The sequence below is a fragment of the Zeus faber genome (genome assembly GCF_960531495.2).
Source record: "Zeus faber genome assembly, chromosome: 18".
Lineage (NCBI taxonomy): Eukaryota > Metazoa > Chordata > Actinopteri > Zeiformes > Zeidae > Zeus > Zeus faber.
In genome coordinates, this window is record NC_137210.1 from 14,647,932 (window position 1) to 14,662,451 (window position 14,520).

Consider the following 14,520-nt stretch of genomic DNA (forward strand, 5'->3'; position numbering starts at 1 on the left):
ATTCTGCACTCCTCTCCGCTGTGCTCACTCCTTTCTCATTTCTTGAGGTAACCCAAACACGCGCTGTCAGAAATACCATCAGACCCATTAGCTTGCATAGATTGAAGCTAAACATACCTTACGCATGTGCACACGCATGAACACACGCACCCACACACCCGCACAGGCGCAAAGTCCTTCCTCATTAGCCCTGATTCCCCCAGAGTGACATCTTTAACAAAAGGATGCAGCCTCTGCCGCCATGGCAACAGCCTCCTCCATCTCCACGCGGTGCTTCAGACTGTTTACATCTCTCTCTCTCTCTCTCTCTCTCTCTCTCTCTCTCCCTCTCCCTCTCCTCTCTCTCTCTCTCTCCCTCTCTCTCTCTCTCTCTCTCTCTCTCTCTCTCTCTCTCATCTCTCTCTCTCTCTCTCTCTCTCTCTCTCTGCCTCCATCTCCCTTTAGCCTCCTTTAGCTGTTCTCTCTCTGGCTGATGCTGGCCAGTCGTTGTTGTTTTCTTTATTTGCTGAGTTCTTTAAGCCAGCCCTTGAGAGCGTTCTATGGAGACCACCTGCCTGCCAATCAGTCAGTGATATATAGGTCTGAGAGAAAGGGAGACAGAGAGGGAGAGAGCTAGAGCAAGAGGGAGAAGAGACCAAGAGCACAGTGCATGTGTGTGCCTGCCTGTGGGTGTGTGTGTTTTTGTGCATGCATGTGTGTGTATGTTTGTGTGTGCGTGTGTGAAACAGTGTATGAGGGGGTTCCATAACTCTGATATCTAGGCCACAGGAGTCCACAGCAGCCAGTGTGTCTGGTGTCACAGCAAATCAACTGTCAGCTGTGTCCCACCTGCCCGCCCACACACACACACACCCACACACACGCACCCCCCCCCCCACACACACACACACACACACACACACACACACACACACACACACACACACACACACACACACTTTTTCCAAGTGTGAGCAGATGAACTAAGAATAGCTACACCCTGAGACTGTTGCCTTCCCTCCTTCAGCCTCCTCCTCCCTCCTGCCACTGGTATTCGTGCTCTGTAACTGGGCTTTGACACCATCCAACCAGGCAAGCATCCAACCATCTAACCATCACACCATCCGACCAACCAAGCATCCAACCAACCAACCATTAATCCATCCAACAAACTAAGCATCCAAACAACTAACATCAGACTATCCATCCAACCAAGCAAGCATCCAACCAACTAACCATCACTCGCTCCAAACAACTAAGCATCAAAACAGCTAACATCAGAGCATCCATCTAACCAACCAAGTATCCAACCAACTAACCATCACTCCATCCAACCAACTAAGCATCCAAACAACTTACCATCACCGGTGACCCAAACACCCCCATCAATCCATCAAACCAACCAACAATTACAGTAAACCATCCAACCAACCATCCAATCCAATCCAATCAACTCTCCAACCAACCAACCAACCATCAGTCCAACCATCATGCCCTCTGCTCTTATGAATTAAACTAGTCTGTGCCAGTTCAAAAGATGCCTGTTCGGAATGGGCTGCATTGTAGGAGTGGGCAGAGCGCTACCAAAAGTTACTACCGATACTACGTCTCATTTTCAAGAACGACTCTAGTGTCAATAGGATCAATACCAAAAAAGGGATCAGTTTCTCTCAACATATTTCCTAAAGTGCGTTTGCTTGGTGCCTGTCACTGTGTGGTGAATGGGAGATCCTTTCTGCACGCAAGTTATGTGAACGCCCACGCGCAACACCAGCAGAAAAGCGATCAGTGAAAGCGATCAGTGAAAGCGATCAGTGAAAGCGATCAGTGAAAGCGATCAGTGAAAGCGATCAGTGAAAGCGATCCGCTGCGCGTCCCAGTTCATCATTTCTCCAAGCAAAACCAATAAACAATTTGTTTTGGGTGATTCGGGCCCTGGTATCACTTGGTATCGGATCAAAAGCAAATTTCACGGTATAGCCACCCCTACTGCACTGTTCAGAATGGGCTGCACCACGAAAGTAAGTGACTCAGTCGCAGAGAACTGCAGGCCCAACCCGAGAGCGGATAGGCTCGTTGTTTGCTTGTTTATTCAAAGTTTATTAACATTCCAGGTGTAGCGGGTCCAAATTGCACCAAATTCTCAATGCATGTCCTTGGGTCCCCAGCAATACAACCACCAAGTGGGTAGTAGATTGGATGAACGGTTGTCGAGATAATCAATGACATACTGTACATACTGTACATACGTACATACATACATACACATACATACATACATACATACAGAGGTTCCTTTCTTCTTTAGTTAGATGAGTCACCAAACATTCTTCTGGTATAGTAGATGTCTGGACGCACACTGGCAGTTTTTTATGGGTGTTGTTTTCTAATTGGAATGTTCCCAGACTGTATGTCGACTGCTGCTACCCACAGTGTTTTGGTCTTTCCTGGAGAGCAGGGAGGACACAGGGGAGCAGGAGGTGAGGGAGCAAGGCCATTAGAGGACATTAGATCCTATTAGAGCCAACAATACGGACTAGAAATTGGCCCGGTGGACAGTGCACTACGTTCAGAGGACCTACCAATAGTGTACCTGGGAAACTATAGGAAATCAGTGTCCTGAAAATGCTGGACAGTCATGCGTGCATCACGTTGACGTCTGTGAACCCCTATGAAGGTTGTAGACAAGAACTTCACAGCAAAACTGCTGACAGGTAATTAATTTATTTCTGGTCTATTTACATAAACCTGATATCAAAGCAGCAGGGGTTCATGTGGAGTTCCAATGGCAGAGGGGCCTCGGCAGTATGTGCAGACCCTCTCTGGGGATGGATTCCAAGGTCCATGTACGTGGTAATGCTTGAGGTATAGTTAGCAGGGAGATGGAAAAAGACAACACAACACACCTTGTGTCTTCTCTGTTTGTCTTTGTGCACACACACGGGGCTTCTGTGTAGATTAGCACAAGAGCATCTCGGCATTGTCGGGCGCTCTCTAAACCAAACATAATGCTACGTACACAGCATGTGGGGAACACACGTGTAGTGTGAGCCCTTGTGTCCATGAGTCGATGCGTGTGTATATGTAGAAACATACAGATCTCTGTGTGTCTTTAAATTTGGTTGTGTACAGTATGCATGTGTTTGTGTGTCTGAGTCTGTATGTGGTCGTGCGCATGCGCTTTTGGATGTGTATGTGATTGCCAGGTTGTGTTTGTGTGCGCATGAGTTGTGTATGTATGTGTGCATGTTTGCATTGCATGTGTCTGTCTCTTTGTGTGTCTGTGTCTGTTGATGTGAATGTGTGTTTGTATCTCTAGGCATCTGTCCATGTACGTCAGTGTGTGTTTCTGTGTGTGAGTGTGTGTGGCATGCTGTTCTGACTCTCGTCCCTCTGTTTCTCTGCTGTCTGTGGCCTCTTCTTCCCCATGAATACTAATGTGCTTCAAACCCCAGAGATCAACCCCTCCTCCCTCCCTCTTGCTCTCCCTCTCTCTCGTCCTCCCTCCTTCTCCGCCACCCTCCCTCCCTTGTTTCCTCTGCCACACACTTTTCTGTCATCTCTCCACCCCCCTTACCTTTCAAACCATCTCTTTCCCTGTCTGGCCCGTACACCCCAACCTTTTCTTTGGCTCCGGGTTCCCTCTCCCTTATCCCTCCCTTCTCTGCACGCCCTCTTTCCTCCGTCCCCTTTTCCCTCATCTTACATTCTATAACTCCTCACTAAACATCTTCTCTTACCATTCTCCTCTCCGCTTGTTCTCTTGCCTTCTCTCACTCGTTATTATCTCCTGTCCTCTTCTTCGCTGTACTCCCTTTCCACTCACTCTCTTTCTTCTCCTGACCCCCCTCTTCATTTCTCTTCTACTCTCTATGTCTCTCTCTCTCTCCATTATTATTAATTTTTAGAATGGCACACCTTAAGGGGACATAAAAATCAGGTCAACAGAGAGCCGGGCAGAGCAACTCAGGTGTGAGCGTGCGTGTTTGCTCGGACATACACACTGCTGTGTAGTGTGTGTGTGTGTGTGTGTGTGTGTGTGTGTGTCCACGCCTAACGTGCCCGTGTGTGTTTCCCATCCTTAATAAAGAATTTCCTCCCAGCCCTCCACAGCTCCAATTACATAAACACCTCCACATCAAATGCATTTTGACGTCCTGAAAAAAAAGAATTCACGGCCCAATTCATTTGTAAACGCTTCCAGTTTTTTCTGTATTTAAGAGAAAAAAACCATTAGCTTGGTAAACGGACAAAGAACGGGGTGCAGGGTGGAGTGGGTGGGGGTAGTTGCTCCAATATAGAGGTAGACTGCTGCTGCTCTGTAGCCTACTTCTGACTGGACATTCCCGAACTTTACTGCTTTCACACACACATGCACACACGCACGCACGCACGCACGTACACACCCACACACACACAGAAACAGACACACACGCAAGCACACACATCCGTCTGGAAATAAACCTCCCTATGACTGCCAACAGCGGAGTCTATTTTGTGTGGGAGCACAACATGTGTATATGCCTGTGTGTATATTTATGTATGTGTGTGTGTAGTGTGTGCGTGTGCGTGTGTGAGTACAGCGGGAGAGAGAGTGAAATGGATAGAGAGAGCGCGAGAGCAAGAGAGAGAGAGACGGGGGGAACGGGTGGGAGGGAAGTTAAGGGGAGGAGAAGGGGGGAGGGGCAAGAGAGTTTAGAAGAAGACTACACTATGTGTGCGTGTGTGTGGTTGTGCATGCCTGTGTGTGTGTGTGTGTGTGTGTGTGTGTGTGTGTGTGTGTGTGTGTGTGTGTGTGTGTGCGTGCGTGCGCATGTGTGCATATGTGTGTGTGTGTGCGCGAGTGTGAGCTGCAGGGGAACCTAGCTAACTAATCAAGAACTCACATCTTCATTTGGACCAGACTGAGGTTTGCAGGACATTCCTCTCGACAATTGCAGAAATGTGTGTGTGTGTGTGTGTGTGTGTGTGTGTCCACACTCCGCTGCGTTCACTGGGAACGATGGAGCCGTGGGATAATGAAACCTGTCTGCGTGCACATTCCCCCTGATGTGCACGGCGAGCCACTTCAACATTTAAACATATAGTCTTCAGATTGACTGATTAGTACTTTAGTTCTTCTTGACATTAGGGACTGGTGCTACTGCAGTGTCACTAGTGACTATTGAATAGATACAAATAGACAAATGGTGTTTTTCAATGATAAGTTACTATCACCATAGTTACTAGTGATATGGGGCTGCCAAGCGCTTTCAGCAGCACAGAGCAACAGGCTACTGTAAAAGAACCACAGATATACACGCTAACATGCACGCGCACATGCAAACGCTCTCTCAGTCTTTGTCTCGCAACCCCCTCACCACACACACACGCACGCACGCACACACACACACACACACACACACGGTCAAAATAATATTAATCCCTGCTGAGTAAGAGACATGTAACATGAACACGGCTAAAAAAGCACACGCATATAAATCGCTCTTGCAGGCGGAGCACATGAAACACCTAAGAGCACAAAAAGGGTACACACAGCTGTGAGTAAACAGATTATATTGGAAAAGCTATTTTCTATCTCGCTGACGAACACACACACACACAGACACAAACACGCGCACACACACACACTGCACCCATACTATCACAACAAACACAGTCACAGAGCCAAAAATCCCACACTAAGAGAGGCATGCACGTGTGCGCGTGCATCAGTGTATACACGCACACGCACGCACGCACACACGCACGCACGCACACGCACGCACGCACGCACGCACACACACACACACACACACACACACACACAATGCACACTGCAGGACCACTTCAGGTTTCATCATCTTCTTTCCCCTTTTTTTCCTCTTTCTCCTGAGAGCTGGGTGGGGGGGGGGGGGGGGGTGTCTCATTCCCTGCCTTTTGTTGCTGCTGGGAGAGGGACCACATATCCATACAGAACACTCTCTCCAGCCCCATTCACACCCACACACACACACACACACACACACACACACACACACACACACACACACACACACAGGGCACTTCTCCTCCTCCTCCCCCCAGCCCGCTACACACACAGACATACAGAAACACATACACACAAAGATTCGACATCAAAGAGCCGACACCACTGAAGGATTACTTCAGCCACACACACTGGCTGCTCAATCCGGGTTCTGTTCCTCGGCTGGAACACCCCTCCTGGCTGGCCGTACTTGGTACGGCCCAAGCATTCCTGCCAAGTAGCTTTCACACATGGAGGGGAAGCTTGTCTCAAGCAATTGCTGACAAGCTACAAACAAGACAGCCTCCCTTTCTGTCTGTCTCTCTCTCTTTCTCTGTCTCCCTCCACCCCATCTTTGCGTTTTTGGTCCCTGTGCCCCCACCCCCTCCGTCTCGCACTCATAGTATCCCCCATACACACCACATCTCCCACCCTTTACTCCTTACCCTTTTCCACTCTCCCGGTAACCCCCTCCTCTGCTAACACCCCACATCCACTCACCCCCACCCCCCTTCTCTCTCTCTCTCTCTCTCTCTCTGGGAATGTGGGGGCCCCACTAGCATAAATTGTCAGCTGTTCCTGGGCGTACAATCCCTGGCTCCCCAAACTCTTCTGAGCCCACATATGCAGCCAATGGCTCGACAAGGGTAACCCAAGTAGGCCTGTTGGTTATGAATTTGAAAAAGAACACCAGGAACCCCAAATAATGTTGCCGTCAAAAGGCAACGGATTTTACACTGCATAACTATCAGGCACATGAGCTGATGGTAATTGTGGGATTTGCAAAAACATATTTTGTTGTGATTACCATCACAAGGATTTCACCATGCAGGAGCAGTGTTGGCCTTTAACATTTGAGTGCAAGTGTTCTCCCATTTGTAAATAATTACTGCAAATTAAAATTAAGTACGGATACGCAAATACCATTAATGCAACTGTAAGTTCATATAAACTGTTGTGCAGAAATAAAGGCTATGTTTTCAGGAAAAACCCACTATTTTACAGCCATTCCTCCAACCCCCCTCTTGATATGTAACCTTTACTGGGGGCATGTGGAGGAGGTATCAAGTGGCAAGGGTTGATGTGGCTGGAACCATTTTGCATTACACTCATTGTTACCCAGAAGTCTAATGTCACCTAGAAGCAAAGGCTGGCATCTACTGTTGAGTGGAGGTACTGCTGGCTTGAGTCAATCAGCATAATCTCAGCAAATCTCAGTTATGCAGACCCCAGAAAGCCTTTACAGCTTAATGTAGGATACGTTAATTTACTCCAATATATACTCTAGATGAGAAAATGATCTGTTGTAAGGGACTTAAATTTAATTGGTAAATAACACCACAAGTAAACAATAAGCACAAGCCTAAAGCCATGGGGTCCTTCTGATGTGACCCCTTCTCAAGGTTTTCCCCATATGAGGGCACTTTTATGTATCTTGTGCTCCGTTCTGGTCTTCCCCTTCTTATACATAAACACAAATGGACAGTTTTCTTGGATCTAAAACAGGTATAATAAAGAGAATTAAGTTCTAAAAATATAAAAATGAAAAGTGTCAATATCCGGGGGGGGAAATGTGAAATACACAATAAACCTCACAGGCTCAAACAGGCTCACATAACTCCCATTGATAGTAAAAAAAAATGCAAAGCCAGTATAGTTGTTCGACTACAAAGTGACATCAACTATGTTATTTAAATTCATGGGGGATTTAGTTTCCTTATTTTGAAGAAATGGACAGCAACAAAAACTGTATTCAAATGGCAAAACTGTGAGAACATTTTTTTTTTTTCAAATTGAAAACAGCACTGATAGATGCAGCTGGTTGATAGGTACTTACATGAAGATGTGATAGAAGCTGTCCATGAGGTGAAGGGATCCTTCATCACCATCCACTGCCTTCAGGTTTCAGGGTGGGTGCACCAGGATGTACAGGAAAAAAAAAAAAAAACAGAGGTAAATTAGTTTATAGATTGGTTTCATTTTTTTATAATCATGTGGTGTATTTCTACCTTCAAATATAAACCTCCACGCTCCTTCAGGAAATAGTCTACCTGCTCATTTGGTTCAACAAGAGTAACTACTGAAAGCTTGACGGTTTAAAATTCAGTCTATTCTCCCACAGGTCTCTTTTACAAAACAACAACAAACCAAATTAAAAAAACAAAAACTTTTGGAATTGTGCAGGTGCTGCTTCCAGATTCAGATTATCATATATATATTTTTTGACATTTGTTTGAGTAAGCTCTCAGTGTTTATATTCGTTTTTAAATACCAAATGAACATCGAATTACAGCAGTGTCAATATATTATACACATACTGCATGGTCGTGCATTTAATAAATATTATTTGCATTGCAATATACTCTAATATTCTAATCAAATAATATAATAATATATACTTTAAATAAATCCACCCATTAGAATGGTGTATCTACACTGTGTCTATGACCTGCAATTCCAAAATGCAACTCATCCGGTATAAGATTTTGCACAGAGCTCATATGACCCAACACAAAATGTTCAAAATGGGATTCTTGGATAAAGACGTTTGTTACCATTGTTCCCTCAATACCACCTTCATGCCATCCGGCTCTGCCCACCCATCCACGCATTCTGGACCAACATCGCCAAGAAGCTATCAACCCTTCTAGGTCAAAGCATTCCAGTCTCCCGGTCTCCTCTGTGACCTCTCCTCAGTTGACCAAACACCACAACACCACCAACTCATTTTGATCGTTTAACGATGGCAAGGAAAATAATATTACTCAATTGGAAAAACAGAAATAATCTCACCACATCCCAACGGTTACATTTAATAATAGAATACATCTCAATGGATAAACTATTGGCAATATCCCAAAAACAAGGTTGATTCATTTAATGAAATATGGGCTACTTTTATCAATGGTTTAACTCCGTCCATTAATACTTCATAAGTCGGGGCGATTGTCGTGGTGTTTCGGGGCCTGTTGGGTCGGTCCAGGGCGGGGTCCGTGTGGCCGCTGCCCGACCTGCTTCACCCCTGCGTTGAACTGGTGGTGCCTCGCCTATCCCTCCCAGTGCCAGCTCAACTCAAACTCAGTAGATACACCGCACAACAGGCCTCGGGTTTGCAGGGCGGGAGGGGTTTTGTGTGATTGGGGTTACACATGCTTGGAGGACTCGCGTCCCCACGCCCCCGGCAATTTTAACTGCAAGGTACCAGCAGAACACATTGCGCACTGGGGTTTCGCGGGCGGGCGGACGCCGGTGGATTGGTGTGGGGGCGTGGTCGGCCGGAGGGAGGCGACCGGGTGGGGCCCCCTGCCCGCTGCGCTCCGGCCCTGGCAGCTTGCGCCCGGTGCTGGGGGTGGCTTCAGGGGCCTTTTCCGCTGCTTGGAGGTGCTAGGATATACAGTAATTCTGACCTCAAAGACCAGAACCAGTTGGGACAAGTCCCGTACACTCACCGGTGGACACATCACACACACACACACACAGACGGACTCATCACAGGCACACACACACACACACACACACACACACACACACACACACACACACACACACACACACACACACACACACACACACCACCAGCACCTGCTTTAAACACACCCCAAACCCATCCCGCTCCTTTTCTCCCTCGTTTACTGCCATAACTATGACAGGAAGAGGCCATGTGTTATGTTTATGTTTTACCATGTACTTGTTGTTGTTTGTTTCTATCTTTTATGTTTTACCATGTACATGTTTGTTTCTATGTTTATGTTTTACCATGTACATGTTGTTGTTTGTTTCTATGTTTATGTTTTACCATGTACATGTTATTGTTTGTTTCCATCTTTTATGTTGTACCATGTACATGTTGTTGTTTGTTTCTATGTTTATGTTGTACCATGTACATGTTGTTTGTTTCTATCTTTTATGTTGTACCATGTACATGTTGTTGTTTGTTTCTATGTTTATGTTTTTCCATGTACATGTTGTTGTTTGTTTCTATGTTAATGTTGTACCATGTACATGTTGTTTGTTTCTATATTTATGTTTTTCCATGTACATGTTGTTGTTTGTTTCCATGTTTATGTTGTACCATGTACATGTTTGTTTCTATGTTTATGTTTTTCAATGTACATGTTGTCTTTTGTTTCTATGTTTATGTTGTATCATGTACATGTTGTTTGTCTCTATATATATGTTTTACCATGTACATGTTGTTGTTTGTTTCTATGTTTATGTTTTTCAATGTACATGTTGTTGTTTGTTTCTATGTTTATGTTGTACCATGTACATGTTGTTTGTCTCTATATTTATGTTTTACCATGTACATTTCGTTTGTTTCTATATTTATGTTGTACCATGTACATGTTGTTGTTCGTTTCTATATTTATGTTGTACCATGTACATGTTTGTTTCTATGTTTATGTTGTACCATGTACATGTTGTTTGTCTCTATATTTATGTTTTACCATGTACATTTCGTTTGTTTCTATATTTATGTTGTACCATGTACATGTTGTTGTTTGTTTCTATGTTTATGTTGTACCATGTACATGTTGTCTTTTGTTTCTATGTTTATGTTGTACCATGTACATGTTGTTTGTCTCTATATATATGTTTTACCATGTACATGTTATTGTTTGTTTCTATGTTTATGTTGTACCATGTACATTTTGTTTGTTTCTATATTTATGTTTTACCATGTACATGTTGTTATTTGTTTCTATGTTTATGTTGTACCATGTACATGTTGTTTGTCTCTATATTTATGTTTTACCATGTACATTTCGTTTGTTTCTATATTTATGCTGTACCATGTACATGTTGTTGTTTGTTTCTATGTTTATGTTTTTCAATGTACATGTTGTTGTTTGTTTCTATGTTTATGTTGTACCATGTACATGTTGTTTGTCTCTATATTTATGTTTTACCATGCACATTTCGTTTGTTTCTATATTTATGTTGTACCATGTACATGTTGTTTGTTTCTATGTTTATGTTGTACCATGTACATGTTGTTTGTTTCTATGTTTATGTTGTACCATGTACATGTTGTCTTTTGTTTCTATGTTTATGTTGTACCATGTACATGTTGTCTTTTGTTTCTATGTTTATGTTGTACCATGTACATGTTGTTTGTTTCTATGTTTATGTTGTACCATGTACATGTTGTTTGTTTCTATGTTTATGTTGTACCATGTACATGTTGTCTTTTGTTTCTATGTTTATGTTGTACCATGTACATGTTGTTGTTTGTTTCTATGTTTATGTTGTACCATGTACATTTTGTTTGTTTCTATATTTATGTTTTACCATGTACATGTTGTTATTTGTTTCTATGTTTATGTTGTACCATGTACATGTTGTTTGTCTCTATATTTATGTTTTACCATGTACATTTCGTTTGTTTCTATATTTATGTTGTACCATGTACATGTTGTTGTTTGTTTCTATGTTTATGTTTTTCAATGTACATGTTGTTGTTTGTTTCTATGTTTATGTTGTACCATGTACATGTTGTTTGTCTCTATATTTATGTTTTACCATGTACATTTCGTTTGTTTCTATATTTATGTTGTACCATGTACATGTTGTTTGTTTCTATGTTTATGTTGTACCATGTACATGTTGTTTGTTTCTATGTTTATGTTGTACCATGTACATGTTGTTTGTTTCTATGTTTATGTTGTACCATGTACATGTTGTCTTTTGTTTCTATGTTTATGTTGTACCATGTACATGTTGTCTTTTGTTTCTATGTTTATGTTGTACCATGTACATGTTGTTTGTTTCTATGTTTATGTTGTACCATGTACATGTTGTCTTTTGTTTCTATGTTTATGTTGTACCATGTACATGTTGTTTGTTTCTATGTTTATGTTGTACCATGTACATGTTGTTTGTTTCTATGTTTATGTTGTACCATGTACATGTTGTCTTTTGTTTCTATGTTTATGTTGTACCATGTACATGTTGTCTTTTGTTTCTATGTTTATGTTGTACCATGTACATGTTGTTGTTTGTTTCTATGTTTATGTTGTACCATGTATATTTTGTTTGTTTCTATATTTATGTTTTACCATGTACATGTTGTTATTTGTTTCTATGTTTATGTTGTACCATGTACATGTTGTTTGTCTCTATATTTATGTTTTACCATGTACATTTCGTTTGTTTCTATATTTATGTTGTACCATGTACATGTTGTTGTTTGTTTCTATGTTTATGTTTTTCAATGTACATGTTGTTGTTTGTTTCTATGTTTATGTTGTACCATGTACATGTTGTTTGTCTCTATATTTATGTTTTACCATGTACATTTCGTTTGTTTCTATATTTATGTTGTACCATGTACATGTTGTTTGTTTCTATGTTTATGTTGTACCATGTACATGTTGTTTGTTTCTATGTTTATGTTGTACCATGTACATGTTGTCTTTTGTTTCTATGTTTATGTTGTACCATGTACATGTTGTCTTTTGTTTCTATGTTTATGTTGTACCATGTACATGTTGTTTGTTTCTATGTTTATGTTGTACCATGTACATGTTGTCTTTTGTTTCTATGTTTATGTTGTACCATGTACATGTTGTTGTTTGTTTCTATATTTGTTTTTCAATGTACATGTTGTCTTTTGTTTCTATGTTTATGTTGTACAATTTACATGTTGTGGTTTGTTTCTATATTTATGTTGTACCATGTACATGTTGTCTTTTGTTTCTATGTTTATGCGTCTTATGGTGGTGATTCCCCCCCTCTTGGAGTAATGATTAGTTGTGTATAGACCCAAACACGGTCAAATATTTCACCAAAGAGGGGGGTTGGTGGTGGTTCTGTGTAACAAGAAGCTGTGCTCTTGTCATCCCACAGGTCGTCCACAGGACAGAGTTGTTGCAGCAGCTCTTGATGATTTAAGAATGAATAAATAGCTGCATTGCAGGTTGAGAAGTTGAACTCCACTTGCAGACTTGAAACTCTGTCCCGGATGAAATGGCACAAATACTCTGTGTTGTACGCCCAGCATGCTGACAGCACAGGTTTAAAAACAAACAAACAAACAAACAAACAAACAAAACCCCCCAAAAAAACCGCTGGTATTTTACGAGAGTTAGCTTGTTCACGTTAATAAAACACGTATTTTAAAGTAAAACTCACCAGAAATATCGGACTCCAAAAGAGAAACGACAACAACGACACAAAACCACGACTCGTTTGACATTAACACAAACATAATATTTGATGGAAGAAAAAAATACCCCATAATAAAAAATAAAACCCTAAATGGCCAGCTAACTGTTGCTGCTGTTTCCTTCCCTTAAAATGTGAGTTCCCCATCTAGTGGATGCGTTACGGTACTGCACATAAGTGGGACCACCGTGAATACAAAGCTGCATTTCAATGAAAGAGCTAGAAAAAAGATGCAGAATAATTATACAATTTAGCACCGACGATATTAATATACACTTTAAACCGAAAATAATTTCCTACTAATCTTTCTTTTTTTTTTAACTTCCATATCTTATGACTGTTTATGTTTTGTAGGGCAGTGGTTCTAAATGTGCGGTCCCTGGACCCCCGGGTGTCTTTTAAGAGGGTCCGGGGGTCCCCCAGCAAAACGATCAATAGTTTAATTTCATCATTACTTCATTTACAAGATGTAAGCACAGTTCAAGCACTGAATGTACAATAATAACTGTTTTGATGATAGTTGCCCTGTTATCTCGTCAAGTATAATATAGGTCTCAGGGGGTCCCAGAGACAAAATGATATCACTTTGTATGTGTAGATAAAGCAAATCCATCACCAGGAATGTTGGTCACAACATTACATGGTTCACACGCATTCAACCTTTATGTTTTTCTAGACAACAGGATGAAAACAATGCAGAAGGTAGCGAACATTATGAACCGTTGTATTCAATGTAAAGGTTCAGCTTCTTAACTTGCAGAAAGGACGTACAGTTCATACGCATTTGGCACAAAATCCATAGAATGAGGCAACCTTTAGGATCAGCCTTCTCTCAAAACAACTATTATACAAATAAAACTGATGAACTTGGATGACAACTTATCGTACATGCTGTTTTTTTTTTGAAGATCCATACAGTTTTGGAAGAGAATGACAATTCTCAAAAGTATCACTATTGGTGTAACACCCGTAATTATATTTTCATATTCTCTTTGTGTGTAACATAAATCATAGACGAGAGAGAGCACTGATGAGATTTAAAAGGCAAAAATTTATTCAATATTATCTTTTTACAGATAACCAAGGGACAACGCTCAGCCATTCCTAAAATCAATTTGAAACATTTTAAATGTCTCTATATGTGCACGCATCGCATTTATTCAGTGGGAGGGAGATTGAACAAATGGAAGAGGAGGGGAAATGCCTTGTTTTTGGATAATAAAACAGGGGAAAGCAAGAGTAAAACATTAATGAAGCAGCTGTGATGCTTACTATAAGTGAAGATTCACATTTTAAAAAGATGCACGCGTTTCCCTTTGTTTTTCCTTTCAGTTTGTTTTTTTTGTTTTGTTTTGCTTAATTGGCAG